General features: G+C 48.0%; 1 protein-coding gene across 6 annotated transcripts in view; it reads left to right on the plus strand.

The window, feature by feature from the left end:
* Positions 280-15,786, plus strand: part of SYTL2 (synaptotagmin like 2) — a 121,765-nt gene continuing 106,258 nt past the window's right edge. For 2 of the 6 annotated variants that reach the window (XM_018042796.1, XM_018042797.1), the window contains exon 1: positions 281-419. The gene's annotated coding sequence lies outside the window, so the exon portion shown is untranslated. Of the gene's footprint in view, positions 420-15,786 lie in introns of all 6 variants that reach the window. The other 4 variants (XM_018042799.1, XM_018042800.1, XM_018042798.1 and 1 more) reach the window with 3 other exon arrangements.

Consider the following 15,786-nt stretch of genomic DNA (forward strand, 5'->3'; position numbering starts at 1 on the left):
AAGGACCACTAAAGCACAGGAATCGAAAAATAACCGTGTTGCGGTCTTGATCTGCAGAGTAAAAAAGTTGTTTCGGAGTTAAGTTACGCCTGAGATGGAGGCCAAGAAGTGGAGCCCAGGGGGAGAGAATTAAACAGGAGAGGGGCGGAGTGGGGTGGAGAGAAGGGCGGGAGAGAAGGCCGGAGCCCACGCGCGCGGGGGCCGGGCCGGGGCGGGGCGCGGGGCGGGCGGGGAAGTATTGGCCGGCGCGTCCGGGAGTGGCCCCCGCGCCCGCCCGCCGCCCGCCCCGGGAGCCCGCACGCGCCGCCCCGCGCGGACAGCTGCCGGGCGGTACCTGGATCGCCGGGCGAGCGCGCGGGGCAGAGCCGCCTGCACCCCGCCGCGGGAGAGGAGGCGCGCAGCGTCCAGTTCCGAGGAAGGTAACGCAGCGCGCCGCTCCGGGGTTAGGGGGGCCCGGGGTGGGGCTCGGGGTTTGTACCACCCGCCCGGGGTCCGGAGCCGAGAGGACACGGGGAGCAGCGAGATGCTCTCTTCGCCCGCCTGCCTGCGCCTCCCCGCAGCCAGTCCAGCCCGCTCGCTGTGTTACCTCGAGGAGTTCTCTTTCCCTCCCTGGTGCTGGTTCCTCCTCTCTTAAATGTGGGAGTTGCTGTGGTGTGACGCTTTTTGGTTCTGAGTTCTGAAACGCGCTGCACTTTGTGGCGGCGTCCGGCAAGCGCCCTTGCTTAGTCTCCCACACGCTGAAGAGCCAACTCTAGTGCCCGGGGGGCGAGTCTCCAGGAGGCCGAGTGCTCGGGTGGGCGGCGGCTCCTTGCGCTTTCGAGGACTGAGCTTGGCCTGGGGCCGGCTGCTGGGTGGACCTGTCTGCAGGCTGCCCCTCGGTTGCTCAGGTGGGGTGCGGTGGGGCGTGAGGACCTACCTACAGGTGGGGGCTGGGGAGGGCGAGTTGGGAACCGACTGTTTCTGCTTGGAAAACAAGCAGGTTTGTTTTGGAGTTCTCTGCCTGCACCCAGCCCTTGTCCCGCGGTTGAGTTGTGTATTACGGGAATGGGCTTTATCGTCTTTTCAAAGTGGAGAAACCAACTGCCTCAGCAGCTAAGACAGCGGGCTCCACCAGCCTGTAGGAAGTGGGCCCCTGTCTCTGCCCCACCCCGCCTCCTCCCGCTTCCCTTTCCTCCCGCCTCCCTTTGTAAAGCCCCTTTGACTTCGAGGGGGCTCCCTTCCTGTCTGCATGACAAGTCCTCGTTTTCACTTATTGCTGGTCTGTGACCAGCAGGCTCCAGGGCTTGGGTTCTGGGTTGAGATGCAAGCAGAGATAAGAAGAGACTATGAATCATGCTGCCAGCCTCCACCACGCGGGGATGTGCAGAGGAAGCCCCAGACAGACACACACACTCACACTCTGGAAGGCTGGATAGATTCCAACTGCTCTTCAGCTTCCTGTCCCCTTGGCAGGCACTCCCAGCGAGGCAGGCAGGTGTCTGCAGGATGGAGCTGCCACCCAGGGGAGGAGAGCTGAGCGGAGCAGAGGGCCCTGGTGGGTTTCTGTAGAAGGTCCCCTGTGGGTCTCTCGCATCTCTTTCCCTCTGCCCTGTAGCCCTTCTGCCTTCAGTGTGGTATCCGGGTGAAACTAGATTCCAGGGCCCATCAGAGGCAGCGGAAGGGGCCATGGAGGTGGCAGTATTGACTTTATGGGGGCCCTTATGGGCCAGATACTCTGTTGTGTAAAACAACATATCCTTAACTCTCACTGATCTATGTGAGGGCTAGGATACTGGTATTTACTCCATTTTACAGATAAGAAACTGAGGCTCAGAAAACTTGTTTCCCTTAGTCATATAGCTAGTAAATGGCCAAGCTGGGATTCAAATCCAATCTTTCTGATTCGAAAACCTGTGTTCTCCACCCCTCCCCCCTTTTTTTGGTGCTCTGTGAATAAGGGCAAGTTGGCATAGTAACAGCAGAAATGACTGTTACTGAGCTTACACAAGGTGCCGGGCGCCATTCAAAGCACTTTGGAGGTGTTATGTCACTTAAGGTGCGAGGGGTCCGGTCATTCTGGTGGGAATCCGAGATGCATTAGGCTCTCTCCAGCGGCAGCCCCCTTCCAGAATGCCCCTGCCTGATCCCGCGCAGCTGCTGGTGCCTGGATGGGGTGGGGGCCCTGTTTGCTCTATCCTAGAGGTGGTTTGAGGTCTAATGAAAGATTGATTGTCCACAGCTGATCCGTTAGACCTGACCGTTGGGTTGTGAATGATCCCACTGTCCCCTGAAAGGCCTTTCTCAGGCTTTGCTCAATAAACATTTGTGGAATGAATGAATTAGCACGTTGTGCAGAGTGGTCTGCCGTCCTGCAGAAGTGGGCAGTGGCAGCCCGGGGCCCCCACCATCCTCAGAACCCCAGGATGCCAGGCCAGATTGTTTTCCTCCTCAGGTGAGGAAGGTAGGGTGAACTGTGCCTTACAGATTACCCTGGTAATATGTTGACTGGCACCTGTTTTGTAAAGGAGTTTTAAAGATAGTGGATGAAGACGAATTTGACTTTTTAAAAAAGTGAACTGGAAAAATGACTTAGTTTTAATCAGGTTTCTGCTCTTTCAAGAAGAGGGGAAAATAGGACGGTACTATTCGTGTTCCAGCTTCCCAGACTTCTCCATAAAAAGTCTCCAATAGCAAAGAAGCCTAGCAAGTGCTCCTGCGCGTTGGGGTATGTAGTTCAGACGGGCCCCAGGCAGCTTGAAAATGCTTTTAAGGTTTTATGCAGTTTTTATGTGATTCCATATACTTGTTAGTTTTGTTTTTTTATATACAAATATTTGTATATAGTTTTCTTCCCCAAAATATTTGTGTAAAATTGGTGCCCTGGCATATTGCTTTATATTCTTGGGGGTTGAGGGGACCCAAATGGAGAAGCAGGGCAAAGGTTCTGGTCTCGGGGCTTTAAGTATTCGCATTTTCTGTTCACTTGGTTCACAGTAATAGAGCTTCCCAACCTTCGGTGATGATTACCTCTTTTCCCATTTTTTGGAGTGAAGAACATATTTAAAAAATAAAAACAATCATTGTTTTCCCTCCCCCAAGTCTTATTAAGATACAAGTGATACACAACACTGCGTAAGTCTAAGGTGTGCACATGATGGTGTTATATGTGTATATGTTGCTTCTATGTTTCTTATAGTGAGGATGTTTGCAATTAACTCTTGGCCACTTTCAAGTATGTAATACATAGTCCAGTCACCATACTGTATGCTAGATCCTCAGACCTTATTCATCTTATAACTGGAAATCTCTATTCTTTGGCCAGTATCTCCTCATTTTCCCCCACTCCCCAGCCTCTGGCAACCATCATTTTACTCTGCTTCTAGGAGTTTAGCTTTTTTAAGATTCTCCATAAAAGCGAGATCATTACTGTTTGTTTTCTTATTATCCAAACTATAACCTGTTCATTGTAGAAAAAGATAAAGTACAGATTAGCATTAATAACAGTAATACATCTGTACTCAGACAACTAATACAAATCTTAATGTAGCCTTTCATATCTTTCTCTGCATCTATACATTTCAAAAAAAAAGGAACAAATGAATATAACCCTTACTTTTGACTCTATTATTGTCAGAGCTAAGAGCCATTTCAAGTCGTTTTGAATAATTAAAGCTGCCATAAAGTTTACTCTTGTTTGTGAACCCCAAAGTTCGCCCCCTGGAGTTCCCCTGTGTCGTTTAGTTTCCAGCACAAGTGCCCGTGAGCCGGGGCTGCTGCTGAGGTTGTGGGGTCAAGCTGTGCTCCTTATGTGGCTCAAGTATCTTGAATGTCTCAGGTGTAACCGAAAAGGTAGGTCTTCACGGTTGTTGACGTGGAACATGTGAGCAGAAAATGCCCAGTGGGGAGGAGGGAGCCGTAGATAAGGTCATTGCTCCAACATTGCATTTTAGTACCTGTGTGGCTTTGGGTAGCTTTTGTGAACCAGCTTTTCCTTTCATAAATTGGGACACCTGCTTGATTTTTCTCCACCACAAGTCATTAGGAGGACCGAGAGTCAAATGTTGTTTGTTATCTGAATTGCCTGTCAGTGTGTATGCAATTGAAGCTAACTTGATGGTTGGGCAAAAGCACTGTTGGCCTTTATAAAATGCTGGGCTCCAACTCTTGGGGTTTACATCAGTAGAATTTAATTGTGATGCAGACTCTACTGGATCCCTACTGTCTTCCACAGAGAATATAGGATTCCTGGCTGGCTGGCATCTCACTCGTCTTCATCACAATCCCGAAGAGAAGACGACAGAACACAGCCCTTCTCACAGAGTCAAAACAGGCTTTCCATTCTAGGAAACTGTTCCTCTGCACAGGGAGTGCGGAGCTCCTGAGAGCTGGCTCTCACTGCCTAAGGCAAGGTCCAGGCGCACTGAGGGAAGGCCGTGAGAGCAGCTGGAGAGGTGAGGTGTACCCGAGGATAGCAGCAGCTCCTGCAGTCAGGGCTACTCGCCGCGGGCAGGCACCAGCTCCCGGCAGGGCAGTGGAACGGGGCCCTGCCTTGGGAAGCTGACGGCTCAGCTTCTGCCTGGCTCGTGGACATGCTGGGAGATCTGGGGTTACTCACGTCCTCTCCCTGATTCTTGCTTTTTTTTTTTTTTTTAAGGAAAGATTGTTTATTTGGCTGTGCAGAATCTTAGTTGCAGCCTGTGGGTTCTGGTTCCCTGACCAGGGATCGAACCCCGGGCCCCCTGCATTGGGATCATGGAGTCTGAGCCACTGGACCATCAGGAAAGTCCAAGTGTTTTTTAATCTATAAAGTGAAGGAGTTGGACCAGTTGAAATTCTTTCCAGTCTTAAATTACTGCCAATTCTCTGCGGCCCCATGGACTGTAGCCTGCTGGGCTCCTCGGTACATAGAATTTTCCAGGCAAGAATGCTGGAGTGGGTTGCCATTTCCTCCTCCAGGGGATCTTCCTGACCCAGGGATTGAACTTGCATCTCATGCGTCTCCTGCATTGGCAGAGATTCTTCACCACTAGTGCTGCCTGGGAAGCCCATCCATAGATGCCTATGATTCTGGGTTATTTTCCATTCACATTCGCCCATGCCTATGATTCTGGGTTATTTCCCATTCACATTCGCCCAGATAGAAGCTTGGTAGAGAATGACTGCGTCCGGATGAATCAGATAGGAGCTCCACTGGTACTATCAGTTAGCGCACGTTACTTACACAGATAAATCAGGGGCCAGAAAGTGCTCCCACTTCCGGTTGCATTCAGGGCCCTCTCATGATTTTCCCAGGGTCTCCTCAGCTGACTGCCCTCATGGAGAACACATGGTCCGCAGATCTTCGAGGGGAGAGTTGTTTCTGCTCATCTATCTGTTAAACTCTTAATCTAGAACTTCCTCAGATTATAGAAGGGAGAACTGCTTTGGGACCACTTCTGGTTGACAGAAGTACTGTGAAAACAGGTTATTTATGTTAATAAGGCCATGCGTGTCACTCCTACTCACTTCTGAAATCACTAAATACGGTACTTTTGTCTGGTACCCCCTGGGTACTGGGCTTCCCTCATAGCTCAGTTGGTAAAGAATCTGCCTGCAGTGTAGGAGACCTGGGTTTGATCCCTGGGTTGGGAAGATCCCCTGGAGAAGGAAATGACAACCCACTCCAGTATTCTTGCCTGGAGAATCCCATGAACAGAGGAGCCTGATAGGCTACTGTCGACGGGGTTGCAAGAGTTGGACACAACTTAGCGACTAAACCACCGCCACCACCCTGGGTACTTGGTCCTGGCTGAGGACTTCTGCAGAAAGTGGGAGCAGCACGCAGAACTATAGGAATGGTTGAGGCAGAGAGGAAGGACGAGAGGAGAGGAGCGCATGCTGGCTGTGGCTGGAATACCGTGGAGATGAAAAGACCAATTTGGGGAAAAACTGACCCTCTAAGGGCTTGGAGTCTCTGATTTAATTCTGCATCCCGTTGCCCGGCACTCAGTGGGAATTTAGCGAAGTGTTTTTAATGAATTAATAACATGAACGAAGGGAAGAATGAATGAGTCACTCTTTTGAAATGAAGTCTTGACATTCGGTATAAGAAGCACTTACCGCTTACAAAACCACCTTCATATGCATTATCCCTCATCACAGTGTGGGAGATTAAAGGCCAGAATAAAAGCATTTCCTGATGTCATGACTTGGTAGACATTTTGCAACCAGTGGAAACAGATTTGTTTTATTATTCCTAGATAAGTCTTCTTTCTATAAATGCATCAAGGCATTTTCGAGAAAGGCATATGAGATCTAGTAAATGGTAAGATCTAGTAAATGGTACCACAAGTTCGCATTGTGAGCTGGAGAAAGAAGGGCATTGCTTAGCTCCGGGGCGAATAGGCGTTCTTGTTTCCCTTGTAGAGCATTGTTTTACTTGTAACCCCTGGTGTAACTGACACCATCAGCTTCTGATCAGACAGATGTGTTTTGTGTCGCCATTACTCACAGCCACAGGCGCCTGGGGTCTGCTGCCGCTGGCTGAGTCAGATGATTAAAACCCAGGGCTCTGAGGCCGAGGGCAGGGGCTGGACCCCTGGCCAAGCCAAGGCGCTCCGCCAGATCCCTGCCTCAACCGCTCTGCCAGCCATCTGCCCTGGGAGGAAGACTGAACTGAGGGCAGAATCTTCACCCCTGCTGGTTTTAGGCTAATCATTTGAGTTTTAGTAATAAAAAGCCTGGCTCACAGACTTGGAGAATGACTTTATGGTTACTGGGGGCTGGGGGGAAGGGTAGCTGGACGGATGGACTGGGCGCTTGGGATTGACATGTACGCATTTTTATTGGTTCGTTTCTGTTTGGCTGTGCCGGTCTTGGTTGCTGCGTGGCGGCTACACGTGGGCTTTCTCTAGTTGTGCGGCATGGGGGCTTCTCTTCCTCGCATGGGGCGGGGGGTGCTTCTCATTGCGGTGGCTTCTCTTCTTGCGGAGCGGGGGCTCAGTGGTCGCGGTGCACAGTGTAGCTTGCCCCGCGGCGTGTGAGCTCTTCCTGCATCAGGGATCGAATCCATGTCCCCTGTGTTGGCAGGCAGACTCTTATCCACTGGACTAGGGAAGTCCCTCACGCTGTTATGTTTAAAATAACCAACAAGGACCTATCAAGGTAGCTTTATACCTACTATCTATACCTTCTATATAACATAGGGAACTCTGCTTGATATTCTGTAATAACCTAAATGGGAAAAGAAGAAAAGAGAAAAAGAGACAAAGGATCTTGGTTTTCAGTTTAATTTTTTGATTCTTGATAGAATGTATTCTAGGGTTGTTTAAGGTCTACCGTCTTGGGACATGTTGAGGGGTGCATCCTGAGACCTTATCACCATTTCCTTAATGTGTCTGTAAAATGTCAGTGATCAGACCTGCCTCACAAGGTTGTTCAGAGGATTAAATGAGATCATATATTTAATGTGGGGGGCTGATGCCCAACAGTGAATTGGTCTAAAAACTTTCTCCTTATCTTGGAGGCAGCAAGGGGCTAATAAAATTGTCTCAATATTGTGTGTGAAATAACTAGATTTTAGAATGGTAACACTGTTCAAAGTTTGAAAGGTGGATTTGAGGTTGCTAGAAGGCACGCTTGTTTGGACTCGTGGGTACAGATAAGATATTTTAAAGCTTTTGATAAAAGGTACTTGGTAGAGAATGGTACTGCTATTTAATTCAGGACTTCTGTAGGAAGGTATAGGGCTTCCTCGGTGACTCAAATGGTAAATAATCTGCCTGCAATGCAGGAGACGGGGGTTCAATCCCTGAGTCAGGAAGATACCCTGGAGAAGGAAATGGTAACTCACTCCAGTGTTCTTGCCTGGGAAGAGGAGCCTGGTGGGCTACAGTTCATGGGGTCACAAGAGCTGGACACAACTTAGCAACTAAACCGCTGCCATAGGAAGGCATATATGTGTTGAAAAATGGTAATGCCATATACTAACCTATGGACTGGACCACACTGGAGATCACTAATTCCATAAATGATAAATATGTCCTTCCTTGTGAAGTGAAATTCTCTTAGTCGTGTCCGACTCTTCACAACCCCATGGATTATACAGTCCATGGAGTTTTCCAGGCCAGAATACTGGAGTGGGTAGCCTTTCCCTTCTCCAGGGGATCTTCCCAACCCAGGGATTGAACCCAGGTCTCCTGCATTGCAGGCGGATTCTGTACCAGCTGAGCCAGGAGGGAAGCCCATGTCCTGCCTTGGAGCTAAGCATTTACCACTTTTAAAATAAGAACCTGGGTTCGCTTTTGGCAAAATGATTGAGGCTTGGCCCCAGAAAGAACGTTTACGCCCCTTTTCCATATTTCCAGAGTTGAAGTTCTGCGAATTGTTGACAGCCAGTACACGCTGAATTTGGTTAGTGCTTTGCAGAATGTCTTGTGCTCAGCAGGCACCACTGTGGTTAGCAGTCTCTGAGTTTCCTGGTGGGGGAGGAGCAGGGAGGCATGGGCCACAAAACGCTTCAGTTTAGTCTCTCAGTCGTGTCTGACTCTTTGCAACCGCATGAATCGCACCACGCCAGGCCTCCCGGTTTGTCATCAACTCCCGGAGTTCACTCAAACTCACGTCCATCCAGCCATCTCATCCTCTGTCGTCCCCTTCTCCTCCTGCCCCCAATCCCTCCCAGCATCAGAGTCTTTTCCAATGAGTCAACTCTTCGCATGAGGTGGCCACAGTACTGGAGTTTCAGCTTTAGCATCAGTCCTTCCAAAGAACACCCAGGGCTGATCTCCTTCAGAATGGACTGGTTGGATCTCCTTGCAGTGCAACAAAACCCTTATCTGTGGGCAAATCGCAAGAAACGGAGTGGCCCTGTTCCCCGAGCCATCAGCATCAGACAGCAGCGCGCACAGGTGTGTGTTTGTGTTTCTAGGTCCCTGTTTATGCTGACAGAATGTTGTCTGCTTTATGCAGACCACAGGGAGAACCTGACACATACTGGGAGTTCCCCAGGGAGGATCCCCTCGGGGGATCAGCCATGGTTGCCAGGGGGGCCGAGATGTGGCAAGGATCGCCCGCTTCCCACCTGAATCAGGTGGTGGCGCCGAGCCAGGGGCGTGGAAGGGAGGCGGCTCCGCCTGTCAGAAGGCTCCGGGGACAGATGTTCGTGGAACCGGGCACAGGTGTCCGCCTGGTGTTTGCGGAACTGCGGATGGAGTGAATCTCCTTGCTTTTTCTCTCTGCTAACCTTTTCCCCAAGGTCAGTCTCTGAGCTGTCAGGGACTGGCACCAAGTCTCAGGCTGACGGGTGGTACACGGAGGGTGAGATGCCCACGTTCACCTCCCCGGGGCGCCTTACCTTGGGCTTCCGGAAGGTGAGGGCTTTGAACCCTGTCTTCCTTCATGCGCCACGCCCCAGGTTTTTCTCACTGGGTTAATTGGGCAGAGGGAGGAATCTTTGATAGAGGCGGGTTCGGTCTCCTGTGAGATCACAGGCAGCCAGTCTGACAAGCCGTGGGTGAGAATGGCCAGCTCTGGGGAGAGGGAGGGAGAGGGAGGGAGAAGGAAGGAGAGGGAGGGAGGGAGGGAGGGGGAGAGAGAGAGCGAGCAAGCCAGCGCGTGCATGTCCATGCTTCACTACCTAGAGGTAGTGAATGACTACCTGTTTAGAACAGTAGGATTGGTTGGTCTTTGCAATTTTGTTGGTATTCTTTTTAAACTATTATTACTGCGCATTTGTTGATAAAGGGACAGTATCCTTTGGGGGCTTCCCTGGTGGCTCAAATGGTAAAGAATCCACCTGCGATCTAGGAGACCCAGGTTCAATCCCTGGCTCCAGAAGACCCCCTGGAAGAGGAAATGGCAACCCACTCCACTATTCTTGCCTGGAAAATCCCATGGACAGAGGAGCCTGGCAGGCTACAGTCCATGGGATTGGAAAGAGTCAGACACGACTGAGCCAGTAACACACACACATGCTCTGAGGGAAAGAATATCAGACTTAGAGACAAGAGTTAGTTCATTCAGCAAATACTCGGTATTTGGTGTGCTAGAGATTGTTCAGGCTCAGAGTCCAGTGGGGAAAGCATCAGTCTATAATTGCATACACTGTGGTGTTAATAGTCAGAGTGAGCACTGAGAGAGGAGGGTGGTAAGAGGGAAGTGGGAGCAAGTGCCAAGGGCTTCCTGGAAGAGATGATACTTGAGAAGAGACTTCAGAGATGAAGAGGGGTCAGGAAGTTAAGAGGCCCAGGAACTAGTGTGGTGGGCACAGTTTCACCTGTACGGCAAGCTTGGCCAGAACTGAGGCCAGTGAGGTAGGGAGTGGGCTGAGCTTGGAGAGACTTGTCCATCTCATTAAGGAGGCTGAACTTTATGAAATCCTAGCCTGTATTCTTCACTGTGTGAAGATGGGGCAAACGTTTCCCCTCTGAGCCTTAGTTGCCTTATTAGTAATATGGAGATGGTAATGATTGCCTGACTTTATCTCATAACATGACAGTGAGACTCAAATAAGGTAATAATAATGGCCAGCAATTATTGAACACTCACGGTATGCCAGAGAGACTCTGCATTAAGCTCTTTTCATGAATTAACTCATTGAGTCCTCACCACAACTTTATGAGATAGGTACTACTATTAAGCCCATTTCATAGATGAGAAATCGAGGGCAGCGAGGTTAAGTACCTTGTCTCAGATCATAAAGTTAATAATACATAGTAGAGTTAGGATTCGAATTGAGGTATTCTGGCCCCAGAGTGCTTCTTAGTTGTGTGTGAGTGGATATGCTTGAGTTTACAGTGCTGTCTCTCTGCCAAGCTGAAGGGCTCAGTCATGTTTGCTTGAGGCTGATGAAACTCACAACTCTGGACTTGACACGTGCAGTGTGTGGCTTCTCCTCTGCTCCAGCGGATCCTCTAAGCGGGCTTCTTCCACATGTGCCGTTCTAGCCACGACCTCCTTCCTGAGCACTGGTACCTCATCTCCATCGGAGTTCTAGATACTTCACTGAATTCTTTGACCAGCTCTTTTTTACTGTGAAAATACTTTTAACCTTTAACCTGGCTGCCTTCCAGGCACTTCTGGTTGAATGTGCTAATACTGAAGTCAACTTGAGAGTTTTGAATCTTGTTTGATTCCTGCATCTTCTGAGGAGCGTTGTTACTGCTTCCTTCTCGATGTTGCTCCCAAATGACATTTATGTTTCACCTCTCTGTACCTCCCAGCGCTCTGAGTTTTGGGAGATCTACTGCAAAAGCCTTAGCCCTTTTGATTACAGTCAGTCCTCTCCTTCATGCATACTAATGTAACATGGTTAAAAAAGTAAAAAAAAAAAAAAGAAAGAAAGAAACTCACACACAGACTCCCCACAGCATAAAAGACAGTCTCCTTCATTCTACATTTGAGACCCATGTTTTAGATTCTTCTGGTTTTTAGTGGGATATGTGCCTGCCAATGCAGGAGATGCAGATTCTATCCCTGGGTTGGGAAGATCCTCTGGAGTAGAAGGGGGCAACCCACTCCAGTGTTATTGCCTGGACAATTCCATGGACAGAAGAACCTGGTAGGCTATAGCCCATGGGGTTGCAAAGAGTCAGACATGACTGAGTGACCGAGCACACGTGCGCGCGCGTGCACACACGCACACACACACACACACACACACACAGAGTTCCTTTACAATGTTGTGTTAGTTTCTGCTATAATCAAAGTGAATCAGCTATGCATCCATCCACTCTTCCTTCGATTTCCTTCCTGTTTAGATCACCACAGATCATTGAGGAGGCTCGCTGTGCTATAGTAGTGGATATATGTCAATCCCAATCTCCCAGTTCATTCCACCCTCTCTTCCCACCTTGGTATCCATACATTTGTTCTCTATGTCTGTCTCTGTTTCTGCCTTGCGAATAAGTTCCTCTGTACCATTTTTCTAGATTCCATGTGTACGTGTTAATATGCAATATTTGTTTTTCTGACTTCTGTTTAGAGTCTTATCTTTCACTGTCCTCTTCTATGAACCTAATCTTCCAAATCAGACCATATTCCCCTTTCCCTACAGCAGCCTCTGTGCATTGTTCACATAGCTTCCTGTCTGTGCCCGAAATGATACTTTTATTTCCCTGCTTGAGCTCTTCCCAACCCTGCCGCTTACTCTCAAATCTTACCTGTCCTGAAAACTGCAGCCCTATGGTAATTCTTACCCAAATCTTCCTGGTTCTTCACAGCAGGAAGTTTTTTCTCCTTTCTCTGGCTGGTTTAGTGTTTGGCTTCCGCCTCTTTTATGATCGTCATCACGCACCACCTTGTGTTAGCATTCTTTGTGTGTTCATCTTATCTTCCCTATTGGTCTGAAGTTTCTTAGAGGGCTGGGACTTGCTGGTATTTCCTTAAAGCCTGGAACCCAGCAGGCTGACACAGTCCAAATATGCTGAAAGAATATATTTTGAAACCCTAAGTTATATTCACTTTTTTAAAAGAATTTCAGTATGTCAGTTGGCTATAGGAATTTAGTGGTCAGAGGGTAGTTATGAGTTAGATATCTGGGGTTTTGGTTTGTGACTGCAGGAAACGATTAACATAGCGAGCCTGAGACTGCTTGTCCTTAGAAATGCCTGCTTGTAAGGCTGGTCCTTGGCTGGTATCTGGGAACCTGGATCTCAGAAGGGTTCCTACCACTTACTCTTTCCCCAGCACTCACTGTACCTAAACTGTGCAAAGAGTGCAGTATATGCCGAGGACCTGCTTTCTTTCTGGGAGTCTGGAATTTGGGTGCACGCTAGCCAGAGGGTATCCATGTTGACCAGTCCCCAGTAAAAGCCCCTGGGCACTGACTCTCTAATGAGCTTCCCTGGTTAACATTTCATACATGTTGTCACAACTTGTGTGTATGACTCAGCTGAAATAGGCCTCTGGGAAGCCCATGGCTGGTTTTTACCAGTCTTCACCTCAGCTAGCTTTAGTCTTTGCTGATCTTGCTTTGTACCCTTTCATTGTAATAAACCATGGCCGTGGGGATGACGTGTACGCTGCTCTGTGAGTCTTCCCACTGAACCATGAAAAACCTGGGGCTGGTCTTGGGAATCCCCTCAACACACCATGAAATGCCACAAATGCAGAGCCAATCCTTTGGTTTTTTGTGGGTTTTTTGGCTAAAACTTCAGAGTTATTAAAGTTTCAGAGGTTTCAGCTTCTTACATAAGAGGGGAACCCAACTCTTAGGACTGCTTGCATATTGCAGGTACATGGCGCTCTGCAGGGTAAAGCTGAAGCCTTCTTGGTTGTCTCTGTAAAATTTGGGGGAGAAAGAAGTATTGGAGAAGGTTTGATTTTTTTCATAGCATCTCAAGAACTGTCGTAAACATGTTATTTATCAGAACTAGGCTTTTAGAAAAACTAGCGGCAGTATTAGCTTGGGATCCACCCGTTCTTATGATTCTTCTAAATCAGGAGTTGAATGCCTTGAACATTTTTCCTGCCTGAAAATAAGGGGTGGACAGGGCATCCATAATATTGAGATGCTATGGTCTGGGACATCGGCTAGATGCTTAACATGAATCATTTTCTCAAAGGTAGGAATTTTAAGCTATACAATATAGTTAATGCAAACGAAAATGAAACCAGAGTCACACAGTCCATGTAACCCTGGAATTCCAGCCTATGTACTCTTTTACTTTTTCCATTGTGCTGCCTGAACACAATGGTGGGACTTCAAGAATAATAATCATTATATCAGCTCATTTACGAGTGGCTAAATATTTCTTTCTAAAATATTTATTATTTGGTCTTAGTTGCAGCACACCGGATCTTCCATGAGTCATACATGGGCTTAGTTGCTCTGAGTCGTGTGATATCCTAGTTCCCTCACCAGGGATTGAACCCACATTCCCTACATTGCAAGGCAGATCCTTAACCATTGGAGTCCCTAAGTGGCTAAATCTGACCTGGACCTCAGTCAGTGTTTTGAGAAGTTTTATCTTCTGGTGCCTAGCTGGAAGGTTTGGAGAAGGAGGAAATCTCCCTGGTGATGATGGCTTCTGTGCATGCCCTAGGCTTTGAACTGCCTTTCCAGGGTCGTGCGGGGCTTGCAGCAGGGGGACTGTCCTGACTGTGTTCTCGTGGCCCGGGTGTGTGCTGCAGTCCGTGAATGGGTGGTGGGCAGACATAGCCTGCTCTGTTGTTTTGTCAGTTTCAGAGCAGGTGTGTAAAGTCTTTCTTCCCAACAGTTTTGCTCAAAAACATATCTGGGAACATCCTGCTTTATTAAATTTGAAAGTAAATGGAGAGGGTTTTTTTTTAATTTTTATTTTGTATTGGAGTATAGCTGATTAACAATGTTATGATAGTTTCAGGTGGACAGCAAAGGGATTCAGCTATACATGTGCATGTATGTGTCCTTCTCTAAACTCCCCTCCCATCCGGGCTGCCATATAACACTGAGCAGAGTTCCCTGTCCTATACAGTGGGACCTTATTGGTTACCCTTCCGTCCCAAACTCCCTAACTATCCCTTCTCCCCTTCCCCTCGGCAACCGTAAGTTAATTCTTTAAGTGAGAGCTTTTTTTCTTCTTTAAAGGAATAGAACTATAAGAAGGAAAATAGAAATGGGTGATTTTAAATACACGATGCAATATTACTCAGCCATAAAAATGAATGACATTGGGTCCTTTGTAGAGACATGGATGGACCTAGAAATAGTCATATAGACGAAGTAAGTCAGAAAGAGAAAAACAAATATCAGCATATTAAGATGTGTATCTGGAATCTAGAAAAATGGTATAGATCTTATTTGCGAAGCAGAAATAGACGTAAAGAACAAATGTATGGACACTAAGGGTAGGATGAATTGGGAGATTGGGATTGACATACATACACTATTGATACTACATGTAAAACAGAGAACCAATGAGAGAATCTGCTGCATAGCACAGGGAACTCTACTCAGTGCTCTGTGGTGACCTAAATGGGAAGGAAATCCAAAAAAGAGAAGATCTATGTATACATACAGCTGATTCACTTTGACGTACAGGAGAAACTAAACATTGTAAAGAAACTATAGTAAAATGAATTTTTAAAAAGAAATGGAGTAATCTGGGGTGCCCTAGTCTTGTTAGTTTCATCTTGGGAAATGTTTTTTATGTAACATTGCTTTTAGATGATTAGCATATTTCAATAAGGAAACAAGGCCTTGGACTCCACAGGATAGTACAAAGCACTGAGTGTGAGCACAGACAAGGTACACAATTAACATTTGTTGAATAAATACAACTGGGGGCAAGTGTCTTACCTCTTTTGCTGTCCAAAGGATGGAGTAACTTGGGCCCCAGGTCCCATTCATGTGCTTCTGCTGAGGAAGGGAAGATTCTCTTTTTTTAGATCAGATGTTGAACCTAGGGCCAGGCCATCATCATTTCAGAGAATGAAATGCAAATGGCTGCTTCTTGGCGGGATGAGATTTTATTTGTGATGCTGAGCATATATTTAGTGGTAGAGGTAATAATAATAGGAGCAGCAGCTACTGCTGCTGCTGCTAAGTCACTTCAGTCGTGTCCGCCTCTGTGCGACCCCATAGACAGCAGCCCACCAGGCTCCGCCGTCCCTGGGATTCTCCAGGCAAGAACACTGGAGTGGGTTGCCATTTCCTTCTCCAATGCATGAAACTGAAAAGTGAAAGTGAAGTCGCTCAGTTGTGCCCGACTCTTAGCGACCCCATGGACTGCAGCCCACCAGGCTCCTCCGTCCATAGGATTTTCCAGGCAAGAGTACTGGAGTGGGGTGCCATTGCCTTCTCCGAATAATAGCAGCTAGTACTTAGTATTTATTACGCAAGACTAA

This window comes from Capra hircus, chromosome 29 (genome assembly GCF_001704415.2).
Source record: "Capra hircus breed San Clemente chromosome 29, ASM170441v1, whole genome shotgun sequence".
NCBI classification, from domain to species: Eukaryota; Metazoa; Chordata; class Mammalia; order Artiodactyla; family Bovidae; genus Capra; species Capra hircus.